Below are 16,158 nucleotides of genomic sequence, written 5' to 3' on the forward strand. Positions count from 1 at the left end.
GAACGCACATTTATTTGAAAGGATGTTGCAGAACGATATTTATTATTCATGGGTTTTCTGTTGCAAAACTTTATGCGTTCCATTTTTTTTAGTTGCGGCCTGAACTTTGTGTCAAGCATTTTCCCTTCTATTCAAATGGCCGAATGATCTTTGTCGATACAGTGACTCTTACGAGAGGTAAGATCAGTTCCTCTAACAATGCACGGGGAAAACGCACTTACCGGGCGTTGACGCCATTGCTAAATGAAGCCAACAAGTGATTCGACAGCCACATAAAGCAACGCACATTTATTTGAAAGGATGTTCAAGAACAATATTTATTATTCTTGAATTTTCTGTCTCACGATTTTGTTTCATTTTTTTCAGTAGCGGCCTCAGCTTTGTGTCAAGCATTTTCCCTTCTATTGAAGCTGCCGAATAATCTTGTTTGATACAGTGACTCTTACGAGAGGTAAGCTCAGTTCCTCTAACCATGCACGGGCAAAACGCACTTACCGGGCGTTGACGCCATTGCTAAATGAAGCCAACAAGTGATTCGGTAGCCACATAAAGCAACGCACATTTATTTGAAAGGATGATGTAGAACAATACTTATTATTCTTGAGTTTTCTGTGTCACGAGTTTTGTGTTCCATTTTTAGTTGCAGCGTCAGCTTTGTGTGAAGCATTTTCCCTTCTATTCAAATGGCCGAATGATCTTTGTCGATACAGTGACTCTTACGAGAGGTAAGATCGGTTCCTCTGAAAATGCACCGGCAAAACGCACCTACCGGGCGTTGACGTCATTGCTAAGTAAAACCAGCAAGTGATCCGATAGCCACATAAAGCAACGAACATTTCTTTGAAAGGATGTTGCAGTACGATATTTATTATTTTTGAGTTTTCTTTCTCACGATTGTATGTGTTCCATTTTTTTAGTTGCGGCCTCAGCTTTGTGTCAAGCATTTTCCCGTCTATATAAATGGCCGAATAATCATGGTCGATACAGTGACTCTTACGAGAGGTAAGATCAGTTCCTCTAACAATGCACGGGGAAAACGCACCTACGGGGCGTTGACGCCATTGCTAAGTAAAGCCAGCAAGTGATCCGATAGCCACATAAAGCAACGAACATTTATTTGAAAGGATGTTGCAGAACGATATTTATTATTTTTGAGTTTTCTGTCTCACGATTGTATGTGTTCCATTTTTTTAGTTGAGGCCTCAGCTTTGTGTCAAGCATTTTCCCTTCTATTTAAATGGCCGAATGATCTTGGTCCATACAGTGACTCTTACGAGAGGTAAGATCAGTTCCTCTAACCATGCACGGGGAAAACGCACCTACCGGGCGTTGCCGTCATTGCTAAATAAAGCCAACAAGTGATTCGACAGCCACATAAAGCAACGCCTATTTATTTGAAAGGATGTGGCAGAACGATATTTATTATTCATGGGTTTTCTGTTGCAAAACTTTATGCGTTCCATTTTTTTTAGTTGCGGCGTCAGCTTTGTGTGAAGCATTTTCCCTTCTATTCAAATGGCCGAATGATCTTTGTCGATACAGTGACTCTTACGAGAGGTAAGATCAGTTCCTCTAACGATGCACGGGGAAAACGCACTGACCGGGCGTTGACGCCATTGCTAAATGAAGCCAACAAGCGATTCGGTAGTCACATAAAGCAACGCACATTTATTTGAAAGGATGTTGCAGAACAATATTTATTATTCTTCAGTTTTCTGTGTCACGATTTTATGTGTTCCATTTTTAGTTGCGGCGTCAGTTTTCTGTCAAGCATTTTCCCTCCTATTTAAAAGGCCGAATGATCTTGGTCGATACAGTGACTCTTACGAGAGCTAAAATCAGTTGCTCTAACGATGCACGTGGGAAACGCACCTACCGGGCGTCGACGCCATTGCTAAGTAAAACCAGCAAGTGATCCGATAGCCACATAAAGCAACGAACATTTATTTGAAAGGATGTTCAAGAACAATATTTATTATTCTTGAATTTTCTGTCTCACGATTTTGTTCCATTTTTTTCAGTAGCGGCCTCAGCTTTGTGTCAAGCATTTTCCCTTCTATTGAAGCTGCCGAATAATCTTGTTTGATACAGTGACTCTTACGAGAGGTAAGATCAGTTCCTCTAACCATGCACGGGTAAAACGCACTTACCGGGCGTTGACGCCATTGCTAAATGAAGCCAACAAGTGATTCGGTAGCCACATAAAGCAACGCACATTTATTTGAAAGGATGTTGTAGAACAATACTTATTATTCTTGAGTTTTCTGTGTCACGAGTTTTGTGTTCCATTTTTAGTTGCGGCGTCAGCTTTGTGTGAAGCATTTTCCCTTCTATTCAAATGGCCGAATGATCTTTGTCGATACAGTGACTCTTACGAGAGGTAAGATCAGTTCCTCTAAAAATGCACGGGGAAAACGCACCTACGGGGCGTTGACGCCATTGCTAAGTAAAGCCAGCAAGTGATCCGATAGCCACATAAAGCAACGAACATTTATTTGAAAGGATGTTGCAGAACCATATTTATTATTTTTTGTGTTTGCTGTCTCACGATTGTATGTGTTCCATTTTTTTAGTTGTCGCGTTATCTTTGTGTCAAGCATGTTTTCTTCTATTTAAATGGCCGAATGATCTTTGTCGATACAGTGACTCTTACGAGAGGTAAGATCAGTTCCTCTAACCATGCACGGGGAAAACGCACCTACCGGGCGTTGCCGTCATTGCTAAATAAACCAGCAAGTGATTCGGTAGCCACATAAAGCAACGCACTCTTATTTGAAAGGATGTTGCAGAACGATATTTATTATTTTTGATTTTTCTGTCTTACGATTTTATGTTTCATTTTTTTCAGTAGCGGCCTCAGCTTTGTGTCAAGCATTTTCCCTTCTATTGAAACTGCCGAATAATCTTGTTTGATACAGTGACTCTTACGAGAGGTAAGATCAGTTCCTCTAACCATGCACGGGGAAAACGCACTTACCGGGCGTTGACGCCATTGCTAAATGAAGCCAACAAGTGATTCGGTAGCCACATAAAGCAACGCACATTTATTTGAAAGGATGTTGCAGAACAATACCTATTATTCTTCAGTTTTCTGTGTCACGATTTTATGTGTTGCATTTTTAGTTGCGGCATCAGCTTTGTGTCAAGCATTTTCCCTTCTATTTAAATGGCCGAATGATCTTGGTCCATACAGTGACTCTTACGAGAGCTAAGATCAGTTCCTCTAACGATGCACGGGGAAAACGCACCTACCGGGCGTCGACGCCATTGCTATAATAATGCCAACAAGTGATTCGACAGCCACATAAAGCAACGCACATTTATTTGAAAGGATGTTGCAGAACGATATTTATTATTCATGGGTTTTCTGTTGCAAAACTTTATGCGTTCCATTTTTTTTAGTTGCGGCCTGAACTTTGTGTCAAGCATTTTCCCTTCTATTCAAATGGCCGAATGATCTTTGTCGATACAGTGACTCTTACGAGAGGTAAGATCAGTTCCTCTAACAATGCACGGGGAAAACGCACCTACGGGGCGTCGACGCCATTGCTAAGTAAAGCCAGCAAGTGATCCGATAGCCACATAAAGCAACGAACATTTATTTGAAAGGATGTTGCAGAACGATATTTATTATTTTTGAGTTTTCTGTCTCACGATTTTATGTGTTCCATTTTTAGTTGCGGCGTCAGCTTTGTGTCAAGCATTTTCCCTTCTATTTAAATGGCCGAATGATCTTGGTCCATACAGTGACTCTTACGAGAGCTAAGATCAGTTCCTCTAACGATGCACGGGGAAAACGCACCTACCGGGCGTCGACGCCATTGCTATATAAATGCCAACAAGTGATTCGACAGCCACATAAAGGAACGCACATTTATTTGAAAGGATGTTGCAGAACGATATTTATTATTCATGGGTTTTCTGTTGCAAAACTTTATGCGTTCCATTTTTTTTAGTTGCGGCCTGAACTTTGTGTCAAGCATTTTCCCTTCTATTCAAATGGCCGAATGATCTTTGTCGATACAGTGACTCTTACGAGAGGTAAGATCAGTTCCTCTAACAATGCACGGGGAAAACGCACCTACGGGGCGACGACGCCATTGCTAAATAAAGCCAACAAGTGATTCGACAGCCACATAAAGCAACGCACATTTATTTGAAAGGATGTTCAAGAACAATATTTATTATTCTTGAATTTTCTGTCTCACGATTTTGTTTCATTTTTTTCAGTAGCGGCCTCAGCTTTGTGTCAAGCATTTTCCCTTCTATTGAAGCTGCCGAATAATCTTGTTTGATACAGTGACTCTTACGAGAGGTAAGCTCAGTTCCTCTAACCATGCACGGGCAAAACGCACTTACCGGGCGTTGACGCCATTGCTAAATGAAGCCAACAAGTGATTCGGTAGCCACATAAAGCAACGCACATTTATTTGAAAGGATGTTGTAGAACAATACTTATTATTCTTGAGTTTTCTGTGTCACGAGTTTTGTGTTCCATTTTTAGTTGCAGCGTCAGCTTTGTGTGAAGCATTTTCCCTTCTATTCAAATGGCCGAATGATCTTTGTCGATACAGTGACTCTTACGAGAGGTAAGATCGGTTCCTCTGAAAATGCACCGGGAAAACGCACCTACTGGGCGTTGACGTCATTGCTAAGTAAAACCAGCAAGTGATCCGATAGCCACATAAAGCAACGAACATTTCTTTGAAAGGATGTTGCAGTACGATATTTATTATTTTTGAGTTTTCTGTCTCACGATTGTATGTGTTCCATTTTTTAGTTGCGGCCTCAGCTTTGTGTCAAGCATTTTCCCGTCTATATAAATGGCCGAATAATCATGGTCGATACAGTGACTCTTACGAGAGGTAAGATCAGTTCCTCTAACAATGCACGGGGAAAACGCACCTACGGGGCGTTGACGCCATTGCTAAGTAAAGCCAGCAAGTGATCCGATAGCCACATAAAGCAACGAACATTTATTTGAAAGGATGTTGCAGAACGATATTTATTATTTTTGAGTTTTCTGTCTCACGATTGTATGTGTTCCATTTTTTTAGTTGAGGCCTCAGCTTTGTGTCAAGCATTTTCCCGTCTATTTAAATGGCCGAATGATCTTTGTCGATACAGTGACTCTTACGAGAGGTAAGATCAGTTCCTCTAACCATGCACGGGGAAAATGCACTTACCGGGCGTTGACGCCATTGCTAAATGAAGCCAACAAGTGATTCGGTAGCCACATAAAGCAACGCACATTTATTTGAAAGGATGTTGCAGAACAATACTTATTATTCTTGAGTTTTCTGTGTCACGATTTTATGTGTTCCATTTTTAGTTGCGGCGTCAGCTTTGTGTCAAGCATTTTCCCTTCTATTTAAATGGCCGAATGATCTTGGTCCATACAGTGACTCTTACGAGAGGTAAGACGAGTTCCTCTAACCATGCACGGGGAAAACGCACCTACCGGGCGTTGCCGTCATTGCTAAATAAAGCCAGCAAGTGATTCGGTAGCCACATAAAGCAACGCACTCTTATTTGAAAGGATGTTGCAGAACGATATTTATTATTTTTGATTTTTCTGTCTTACGATATTATGCTTCATTTTTTTCAGTAGCGGCCTCAGCTTTGTGTCAAGCATTTTCCCTTCTATTGAAGCTGCCGAATAATCTTGTTTGATACAGTGACTCTTACGAGAGGTAAGATCAGTTCCTCTAACCATGCACGGGGAAAACGCACTTACCGGGCGTTGACGCCATTGCTAAATGAAGCCAACAAGTGATTCGGTAGCCACATAAAGCAACGCACATTTATTTGAAAGGATGTTGCAGAACAATACCTATTATTCTTCAGTTTTCTGTGTCACGATTTTATGTGTTGCATTTTTAGTTGCGGCATCAGCTTTGTGTCAAGCATTTTCCCTTCTATTTAAATGGCCGAATGATCTTGGTCCATACAGTGACTCTTACGAGAGCTAAGATCAGTTCCTCTAACGATGCACGGGGAAAACGCACCTACCGGGCGTCGACGCCATTGCTATAATAATGCCAACAAGTGATTCGACAGCCACATAAAGGAACGCACATTTATTTGAAATGATGTTCCAGAACGATATTTATTATTCATGGGTTTTCTGTTGCAAAACTTTATGCGTTCCACTTTTTTTAGTTGCGGCCTGAACTTTGTGTCAAGCATTTTCCCTTCTATTCAAATGGCCGAATGATCTTTGTCGATACAGTGACTCTTACGAGAGGTAAGATCAGTTCCTCTAACAATGCACGGGGAAAACGCACTTACCGGGCGTTGACGCCATTGCTAAATGAAGCCAACAAGTGATTCGACAGCCACATAAAGCAACGCACATTTATTTGAAAGGATGTCCAAGAACAATATTTATTATTCTTGAATTTTCTGTCTCACGATATTGTTTCATTTTTTTCAGTAGCGGCCTCAGCTTTGTGTCAAGCATTTTCCCTTCTATTGAAGCTGCCGAATAATCTTGTTTGATACAGTGACTCTTACGAGAGGTAAGCTCAGTTCCTCTAACCATGCACGGGCAAAACGCACTTACCGGGCGTTGACGCCATTGCTAAATGAAGCCAACAAGTGATTCGGTAGCCACATAAAGCAACGCACATTTATTTGAAAGGATGATGTAGAACAATACTTCTTATTCTTGAGTTTTCTGTGTCACGAGTTTTGTGTTCCATTTTTAGTTGCAGCGTCAGCTTTGTGTGAAGCATTTTCCCTTCTATTCAAATGGCCGAATGATCTTTGTCGATACAGTGACTCTTACGAGAGGTAAGATCGGTTCCTCTGAAAATGCACCGGGAAAACGCACCTACCGGGCGTTGACGTCATTGCTAAGTAAAACCAGCAAGTGATCCGATAGCCACATAAAGCAACGAACATTTCTTTGAAAGGATGTTGCAGTACGATATTTATTATTTTTGAGTTTTCTTTCTCACGATTGTATGTGTTCCATTTTTTTAGTTGCGGCCTCAGCTTTGTGTCAAGCATTTTCCCGTCTATATAAATGGCCGAATAATCATGGTCGATACAGTGACTCTTACGAGAGGTAAGATCAGTTCCTCTAACAATGCACGGGGAAAACGCACCTACGGGGCGTTGACGCCATTGCTAAGTAAAGCCAGCAAGTGATCCGATAGCCACATAAAGCAACGAACATTTATTTGAAAGGATGTTGCAGAACGATATTTATTATTTTTGAGTTTTCTGTCTCACGATTGTATGTGTTCCATTTTTTTAGTTGAGGCCTCAGCTTTGTGTCAAGCATTTTCCCTTCTATTTAAATGGCCGAATGATCTTGGTCCATACAGTGACTCTTACGAGAGGTAAGATCAGTTCCTCTAACCATGCACGGGGAAAACGCACCTACCGGGCGTTGCCGTCATTGCTAAATAAAGCCAGCAAGTGATTCGGTAGCCACATAAAGCAACGCACTCTTATTTGAAAGGATGTTGCAGAACGATATTTATTATTTTTGATTTTTCTGTCTCACGATTTTATGTTTCATTTTTTTTAGTAGCGGCCTCAGCTTTGTGTCAAGCATTTTCCCTTCTATTGAAGCTGCCGAATAATCTTGTTTGATACAGTGACTCTTACGAGAGGTAAGATCAGTTCCTCTAACCATGCACGTGGAAAATGCACTTACCGGGCGTTGACGCCATTGCTAAATGAAGCCAACAAGTGATTCGGTAGCCACATAAAGCAACGCACATTTATTTGAAAGGATGTTGCAGAACAATACTTATTATTTTGAGTTTTCTGTGTCACGATTTTATGTGTTCCATTTTTAGTTGCGGCGTCAGCTTTGTGTCAAGCGTTTTCCCTTCTATTTAAATGGCCGAATGATCTTGGTCCATACAGTGACTCTTACGAGAGCTAAGATCAGTTCCTCTAACGATGCACGGGGAAAACGCACCTACCGGGCGTCGACGCCATTGCTATAATAATGCCAACAAGTGATTCGACAGCCACATAAAGCAACGCACATTTATTTGAAAGGATGTTGCAGAACGATATTTATTATTCATGGGTTTTCTGTTGCAAAACTTTATGCGTTCCATTTTTTTTAGTTGCGGCCTGAACTTTGTGTCAAGCATTTTTCCTTCTATTCAAATGGCCGAATGATCTTTGTCGATACAGTGACTCTTACGAGAGGTAAGATCAGTTCCTCTAACAATGCACGGGGAAAACGCACCTACGGGGCGTCGACGCCATTGCTAAGTAAAGCCAGCAAGTGATCCGATAGCCACATAAAGCAACGAACATTTATTTGAAAGGATGTTGCGGAACGATATTTATTATTTTTGATTTTTCTGTCTCACGATTTTATGTGTTCCATTTTTAGTTGCGGCGTCAGCTTTGTGTCAAGCATTTTCCCTTCTATTTAAATGGCCGAATGATCTTGGTCCATACAGTGACTCTTACGAGAGCTAAGATCAGTTCCTCTAACGATGCACGGGGAAAACGCACCTACCGGGCGTCGACGCCATTGCTATAATAATGCCAACAAGTGATTCGACAGCCACATAAAGCAACGCACATTTATTTGAAAGGATGTTGCAGAACGATATTTATTATTCATGGGTTTTCTGTTGCAAAACTTTATGCGTTCCATTTTTTTAGTTGCGGCCTGAACTTTGTGTCAAGCATTTTTCCTTCTATTCAAATGGCCGAATGATCTTTGTCGATACAGTGACTCTTACGAGAGGTAAGATCAGTTCCTCTAACAATGCACGGGGAAAACGCACCTAAGGGGCGTCGACGCCATTGCTAAGTAAAGCCAGCAAGTGATCCGATAGCCACATAAAGCAACGAACATTTATTTGAAAGGATGTTGCAGAACGATATTTATTATTTTTGATTTTTCTGTCTCACGATTTTATGTGTTCCATTTTTAGTTGCGGCGTCAGCTTTGTGTCAAGCATTTTCCCTTCTATTTAAATGGCCGAATGATCTTGGTCCATACAGTGACTCTTACGAGAGCTAAGATCAGTTCCTCTAACGATGCACGGGGAAAACGCACCTACCGGGCGTCGACGTCATTGCTATAATAATGCCAACAAGTGATTCGACAGCCACATAAAGCAACGCACATTTATTTGAAAGGATGTTCAAGAACAATATTTATTATTCTTGAATTTTCGGTCTCACGAGTTTGTTTCATTTTTTTCAGTAGCGGCCTCAGCTTTGTGTCAAGCATTTTCCCTTCTATTGAAGCTGCCGAATAATCTTGTTTGATACAGTGACTCTTACGAGAGGTAAGATCAGTTCCTCTGAAAATGCACCGGGAAAACGCACCTACCGGGCGTTGACGTCATTGCTAAGTAAAACCAGCAAGTGATCCGATAGCCACATAAAGCAACGAACATTTCTTTGAAAGGATGTTGCAGTACGATATTTATTATTTTTGAGTTTTCTGTGTCACGATTGTATGTGTTCCATTTTTTTAGTTGCGGCCTCAGCTTTGTGTCAAGCATTTTCCCGTCTATATAAATGGCCGAATAATCATGGTCGATACAGTGACATTTACGAGAGGTAAGATCAGTTCCTCTAACAATGCACGGGGAAAACGCACCTACGGGGCGTTGACGCCATTGCTAAGTAAAGCCAGCAAGTGATCCGATAGCCACATAAAGCAACGAACATTTCTTTGAAAGGATGTTGCAGTACGATATTTATTATTTTTGAGTTTTCTGTCTCACGATTGTATGTGTTCCATTTTTTTAGTTGCGGCCTCAGCTTTGTGTCAAGCACTTTCCCGTCTATATAAATGGCCGAATAATCATGGTCGATACAGTGACTCTTACGAGAGGTAAGATCAGTTCCTCTAACAATGCACGGGGAAAACGCACCTACGGGGCGTTGACGCCATTGCTAAGTAAAGCCAGCAAGTGATCCGATAGCCACATAAAGCAACGAACATTTATTTGAAAGGATGTTGCAGAACGATAATTATTATTTTTGAGTTTTCTGTCTCACGATTGTATGTGTTCCATTTTTTTAGTTGAGGCCCCAGCTTTGTGTCAAGCATTTTCCCGTCTATTTAAATGGCCGAATGATCTTGGTCCATACAGTGACTCTTACGAGAGCTAAGATCAGTTCCTCTGAAAATGCACCGGGAAAACGCACCTACCGGGCGTTGACGTCATTGCTAAGTAAAACCAGCAAGTGATCCGATAGCCACATAAAGCAACGAACATTTCTTTGAAAGGATGTTGCAGTACGATATTTATTATTTTTGAGTTTTCTGTGTCACGATTGTATGTGTTCCATTTTTTAGTTGCGGCCTCAGCTTTGTGTCAAGCATTTTCCCGTCTATATAAATGGCCGAATGATCATTGGTCGATACAGTGACATCTTACGAGAGGTAAGATCAGTTCCTCTAACAATGCACGGGGAAAACGCACCTTCGGGGCGTTGACGCCATTGCTAAGTAAAGCCAGCAAGTGATCCGACAGCCACATAAACCAACGAACATTTCTTTGAAAGGATGTTGCAGTACGATATTTATTATTTTTGAGTTTTCTGTCTCACGATTGTATGTGTTCCATTTTTTTAGTTGCGGCCTCAGCTTTGTGTCAAGCACTTTCCCGTCTATATAAATGGCCGAATAATCATGGTCGATACAGTGACTCTTACGAGAGGCAAGATCAGTTCCTCTAACAATGCACGGGGAAAACGCACCTACGGGGCGTTGACGCCATTGCTAAGTAAAGCCAGCAAGTGATCCGATAGCCACATAAAGCAACGAACATTTATTTGAAAGGATGTTGCAGAACGATAATTATTATTTTTGAGTTTTCTGTCTCACGATTGTATGTGTTCCATTTTTTTAGTTGAGGCCTCAGCTTTGTGTCAAGCATTTTCCCTTCTATTCAAATGGCCGAATGATCTTTGTCGATACAGTGACTCTTACGAGAGGTAAGATCAGTTCCTCTAACAATGCATGGGGAAAACGCACCTACGGGGCGTCGACGCCATTGCTAAGTAAAATCAGCAAGTGATCCGATAGCCACATAAAGCAACGAACATTTATTTGAAAGGATGTTGCAGAACGATATTTATTATTTTTGAGTTTTCTGTCTCACGATTTTATGTGTTCCATTTTTAGTTGCGGCGTCAGCTTTGTGTCAAGCATTTTCCCTTCTATTTAAATGGCCGAATGATCTTGGTCCATACAGTGACTCTTACGAGAGCTAAGATCAGTTCCTCTAACGATGCACGGGGAAAACGCACCTACCGGGCGTCGACGCCATTGCTATAATAATGCCAACAAGTGATTCGACAGCCACATAAAGCAACGCACATTTATTTGAAAGGATGTTGCAGAACGATATTTATTATTCATGGGTTTTCTGTTGCAAAACTTTATGCGTTCCATTTTTTTTAGTTGCGGCCTGAACTTTGTGTCAAGCATTTTCCCTTCTATTCAAATGGCCGAATGATCTTTGTCGATACAGTGACTCTTACGAGAGGTAAGATCAGTTCCTCTAAAAATGCACGGGGAAAACGCACCTACCGGGCGTTGACGTCATTGCTAAGTAAAACCAGCAAGTGATCCGATAGCCACATAAAGCAACGAACATTTATTTGAAAGGATGTTGCAGAACGATATTTATTATTTTTGAGTTTTCTGTGTCACGATTTTATGTGTTCCATTTTTAGTTGCGGCGTCAGCTTTGTGTCAAGCATTTTTCCTTCTATTTAAATGGCCGAATGATCTTGGTCCATACAGTGACTCTTACGAGAGCTAAGATAAGTTCCTCTAACGATGCACGGGGAAAACGCACCTACCGGGCGTCGACGCCATTGCTATAATAATGCCAACAAGTGATTCGACAGCCACTTAAAGCAACGCACATTTATTTGAAAGGATGTTGCAGAACGATATTTATTATTCATGGGTTTTCTGTTGCAAAACTTTATGCGTTCCATTTTTTTTAGTTGCGGCCTGAACTTTGTGTCAAGCATTTTCCCTTCTATTCAAATGGCCGAATGATCTTTGTCGATACAGTGACTCTTACGAGAGGTAAGATCAGTTCCTCTAAAAATGCACGGGGAAAACGCACCTAACGGGCGTTTACGTCATTGCTAAGTAAAACCAGCAAGTGATCCGATAGCCACATAAAGCAACGAACATTTCTTTGAAAGGATGTTGCAGTACGATATTTATTATTTTTGAGTTTTCTGTCTCACGATTGTATGTGTTCCATTTTTTTAGTTGCGGCCTCAGCTTTGTGTCAAGCATTTTCGCGTCTATATAAATGGCCGAATAATTATGGTCGATACAGTGACTCTTACGAGAGGTAAGATCAGTTCCTCTAGCAATGCACGGGGAAGACGCACCTACGGGGCGTCGACGCCATTGCTAAGTAAAGCCAGCAAGTGATCCGATAGCCACATAAAGCAACGAACATTTATTTGAAAGGATGTTGCAGAACGATATTTATTATTTTTGAGTTTTCTGTGTCACGATTTTATGTGTTCCATTTTTAGTTGCGGCGTCAGCTTTGTGTCAAGCATTTTTCCTTCTATTTAAATGGCCGAATGATCTTGGTCCATACAGTGACTCTTACGAGAGCTAAGATCAGTTCCTCTAACGATGCACGGGGAAAACGCACCTACCGGGCGTCGACGCCATTGCTATAATAATGCCAACAAGTGATTCGACAGCCACATAAAGCAACGCACATTTATTTGAAAGGATGTTGCAGAACGATATTTATTATTCATGGGTTTTCTGTTGCAAAACTTTATGCGTTCCATTTTTTTAGTTGCGGCCTGAACTTTGTGTCAAGCATTTTCCCTTCTATTCAAATGGCCGAATGATCTTTGTCGATACAGTGACTCTTACGAGAGGTAAGATCAGTTCCTCTAAAAATGCACGGGGAAAACGCACCTACCGGGCGTTGACGTCATTGCTAAGTAAAGCCACCAAGTGATCCGATAGCCACATAAAGCAACGAACATTTATTTGAAAGGATGTTGCAGAACGATATTTATTATTTTTGAGTTTTCTGTCTCACGATTTTATGTGTTCCATTTTTAGTTGCGGCGTCAGCTTTGTGTCAAGCATTTTCCCTTCTATTTAAATGGCCGAATGATCTTGGTCCATACAGTGACTCTTACGAGAGGTAAGATCAGTTCCTCTAACGATGCACGGGGAAAACGCACCTACCGGGCGTTGACGTCATTGCTAAATAAAGCCAGCAAGTGATTCGGTAGCCACATAAAGCAACGCACTATTATTTGAAAGGATGTTGCAGAACGATATTTATTATTCATGGGTTTTCTGTTGCAAAACTTTATGCGTTCCATTTTTTTAGTTGCGGCCTGAACTTTGTGTCAAGCATTTTCCCTTCTATTCAAATGGCCGAATGATTTTTGTCGATACAGTGACTCTTACGAGAGGTAAGATCAGTTCCTCTAAAAATGCACGGGGAAAACGCACCTACCGGGCGTTGACGTCATTGCTAAGTAAAACCAGCAAGTGATCCGATAGCCACATAAAGCAACGAACATTTATTTGAAAGGATGTTGCAGAACGATATTTATTATTTTTGAGTTTTCTGTCTCACGATTTTATGTGTTCCATTTTTAGTTGGGGCGTCAGCTTTGTGTCAAGCATTTTCCCTTCTATTTAAATGGCCGAATGATCTTGGTCCATACAGTGACTCTTACGAGAGCTAAGATCAGTTCCTCTAACGATACACGGGGAAAACGCACCTACCGGGCGTCGACGCCATTGCTATAATAATGCCAACAAGTGATTCGACAGCCACATAAAGCAACGCACATTTATTTGAAAGGATGTTGCAGAACGATATTTATTATTCATGGGTTTTCTGTTGCAAAACTTTATGCGTTCCATTTTTTTTAGTTGCGGCCTGAACTTTGTGTCAAGCATGTTCCCTTATATTCAAATGGCCGAATGATCTCTGTCGATACAGTGACTCTTACGAGAGGTAAGATCAGTTCCTCTAAAAATGCACGGAGAAAACGCACCTACCGGGCGTTGACGTCATTGCTAAGTAAAACCAGCAAGTGATCCGATAGCCACATAAAGCAACGAACATTTCTTTGAAAGGATGTTGCAGTACGATATTTATTATTTTTGAGTTTTCTGTCTCACGATTGTATGTGTTCCATTTTTTTAGTTGCGGCCTCAGCTTTGTGTCAAGCATTTTCCCGTCTATATAAATGGCCGAATAATCATGGTCGATACAGTGACTCTTACGAGAGGTAAGATCAGTTCCTCTAGCAATGCACGGGGAAAACGCACCTACGGGGCGTCGACGCCATTGCTAAGTAAAGCCAGCAAGTGATCCGATAGCCACATAAAGCAACGAACATTTATTTGAAAGGATGTTGCAGAACGATATTTATTATTTTTGAGTTTTCTGCCTCACGATTTTATGTGTTCCATTTTTAGTTGCGGCGTCAGCTTTGTGTCAAGCATTTTCCCTTCTATTTAACTGGCCGAATGATCTTGGTCCATACAGTGACTCTTACGAGAGCTAAGATCGGTTCCTCTAACGATGCACGGGGAAAACGCACCTACCGGGCGTCGACGCCATTGCTATAATAATGCCAACAAGTGATTCCACAGCCACATAAAGCAACGCACATTTATTTGAAAGGATGTTGCAGAACGATATTTATTATTCATGGGTTTTCTGTTGCAAAACTTTATGCGTTCCATTTTTTTTAGTTGCGGCCTGAACTTTGTGTCAAGCATTTTCCCTTCTATTCAAATGGCCGAATGATCTTTGTCGATACAGTGACTCTTACGAGAGGTAAGATCAGTTCCTCTAAAAATGCACGGGGAAAACGCACCTACCGGGCGTTGACGTCATTGCTAAGTAAACCAGCAAGTGATCCGATAGCCACATAAAGCAACGAACATTTATTTGAAAGGATGTTGCAGAACGATATTTATTATTTTTGAGTTTTCTGTGTCACGATTTTATGTGTTCCATTTTTAGTTGCGGCGTCAGCTTTGTGTCAACATTTTTCCTTCTATTTAAATGGCCGAATGATCTTGGTCCATACAGTGACTCTTACGAGAGCTAAGATCAGTTCCTGTAACGATGCACGGGGAAAACGCACCTACCGGGCGTCGACGCCATTGCTATAATAATGCCAACAAGTGATTCGACAGCCACATAAAGCAACGCACATTTATTTGAAAGGATGTTGCAGAACGATATTTATTATTCATGGGTTTTCTGTTGCAAAACTTTATGCGTTCCATTTTTTTTAGTTGCGGCCTGAACTTTGTGTCAAGCATTTTCCCTTCTATTCAAATGGCCGAATGATCTTTGTCGATACAGTGACTCTTACGAGAGGTAAGATCAGTTCCTCTAAAAATGCACGGGGAAAACGCACCTACCGGGCGTTGACGTCATTGCTAAGTAAAACCTGCAAGTGATCCGATAGCCACATAAAGCAACGAACATTTCTTTGAAAGGATGTTGCAGTACGATATTTATTATTTTTGAGTTTTCTGTCTCACGATTGTATGTGTTCCATTTTTTAGTTGCGGCCTCAGCTTTGCGTCAAGCATTTTCGCGTCTATATAAATGGCCGAATAATCATGGTCGATACAGTGACTCTTACGAGAGGTAAGATCAGTTCCTCTAGCAATGCACGGGGAAAACGCACCTACGGGGCGTCGACGCCATTGCTAAGTAAAGCCAGCAAGTGATCCGATAGCCACATAAAGCAACGAACATTTATTTGAAAGGATGTTGCAGAACGATACTTATTATTTTTGAGTTTTCTGTGTCACGATTTTATGTGTTCCATTTTTAGTTGCGGCGTCAGCTTTGTGTCAAGCATTTTTCCTTCTATTTAAATGGCCGAATGATCTTGGTCCATACAGTGACTCTTACGAGAGCTAAGATCAGTTCCTCTAACGATGCACGGGGAAAACGCACCTACCGGGCGTCGACGCCATTGCTATAATAATGCCAACAAGTGATTCGACAGCCACATAAAGCAACGCACATTTATTTGAAAGGATGTTGCAGAACGATATTTATTATTCATGGGTTTTCTGTTGCAAAACTTTATGCGTACCATTTTTTTCAGTTGCGGCCTGAACTTTGTGTCAAGCATTTTCCCTTCTTTTCA

The sequence above is a fragment of the Dermacentor silvarum genome, chromosome 5 (genome assembly GCF_013339745.2).
Source record: "Dermacentor silvarum isolate Dsil-2018 chromosome 5, BIME_Dsil_1.4, whole genome shotgun sequence".
Classification (NCBI taxonomy): Eukaryota; Metazoa; Arthropoda; class Arachnida; order Ixodida; family Ixodidae; genus Dermacentor; species Dermacentor silvarum.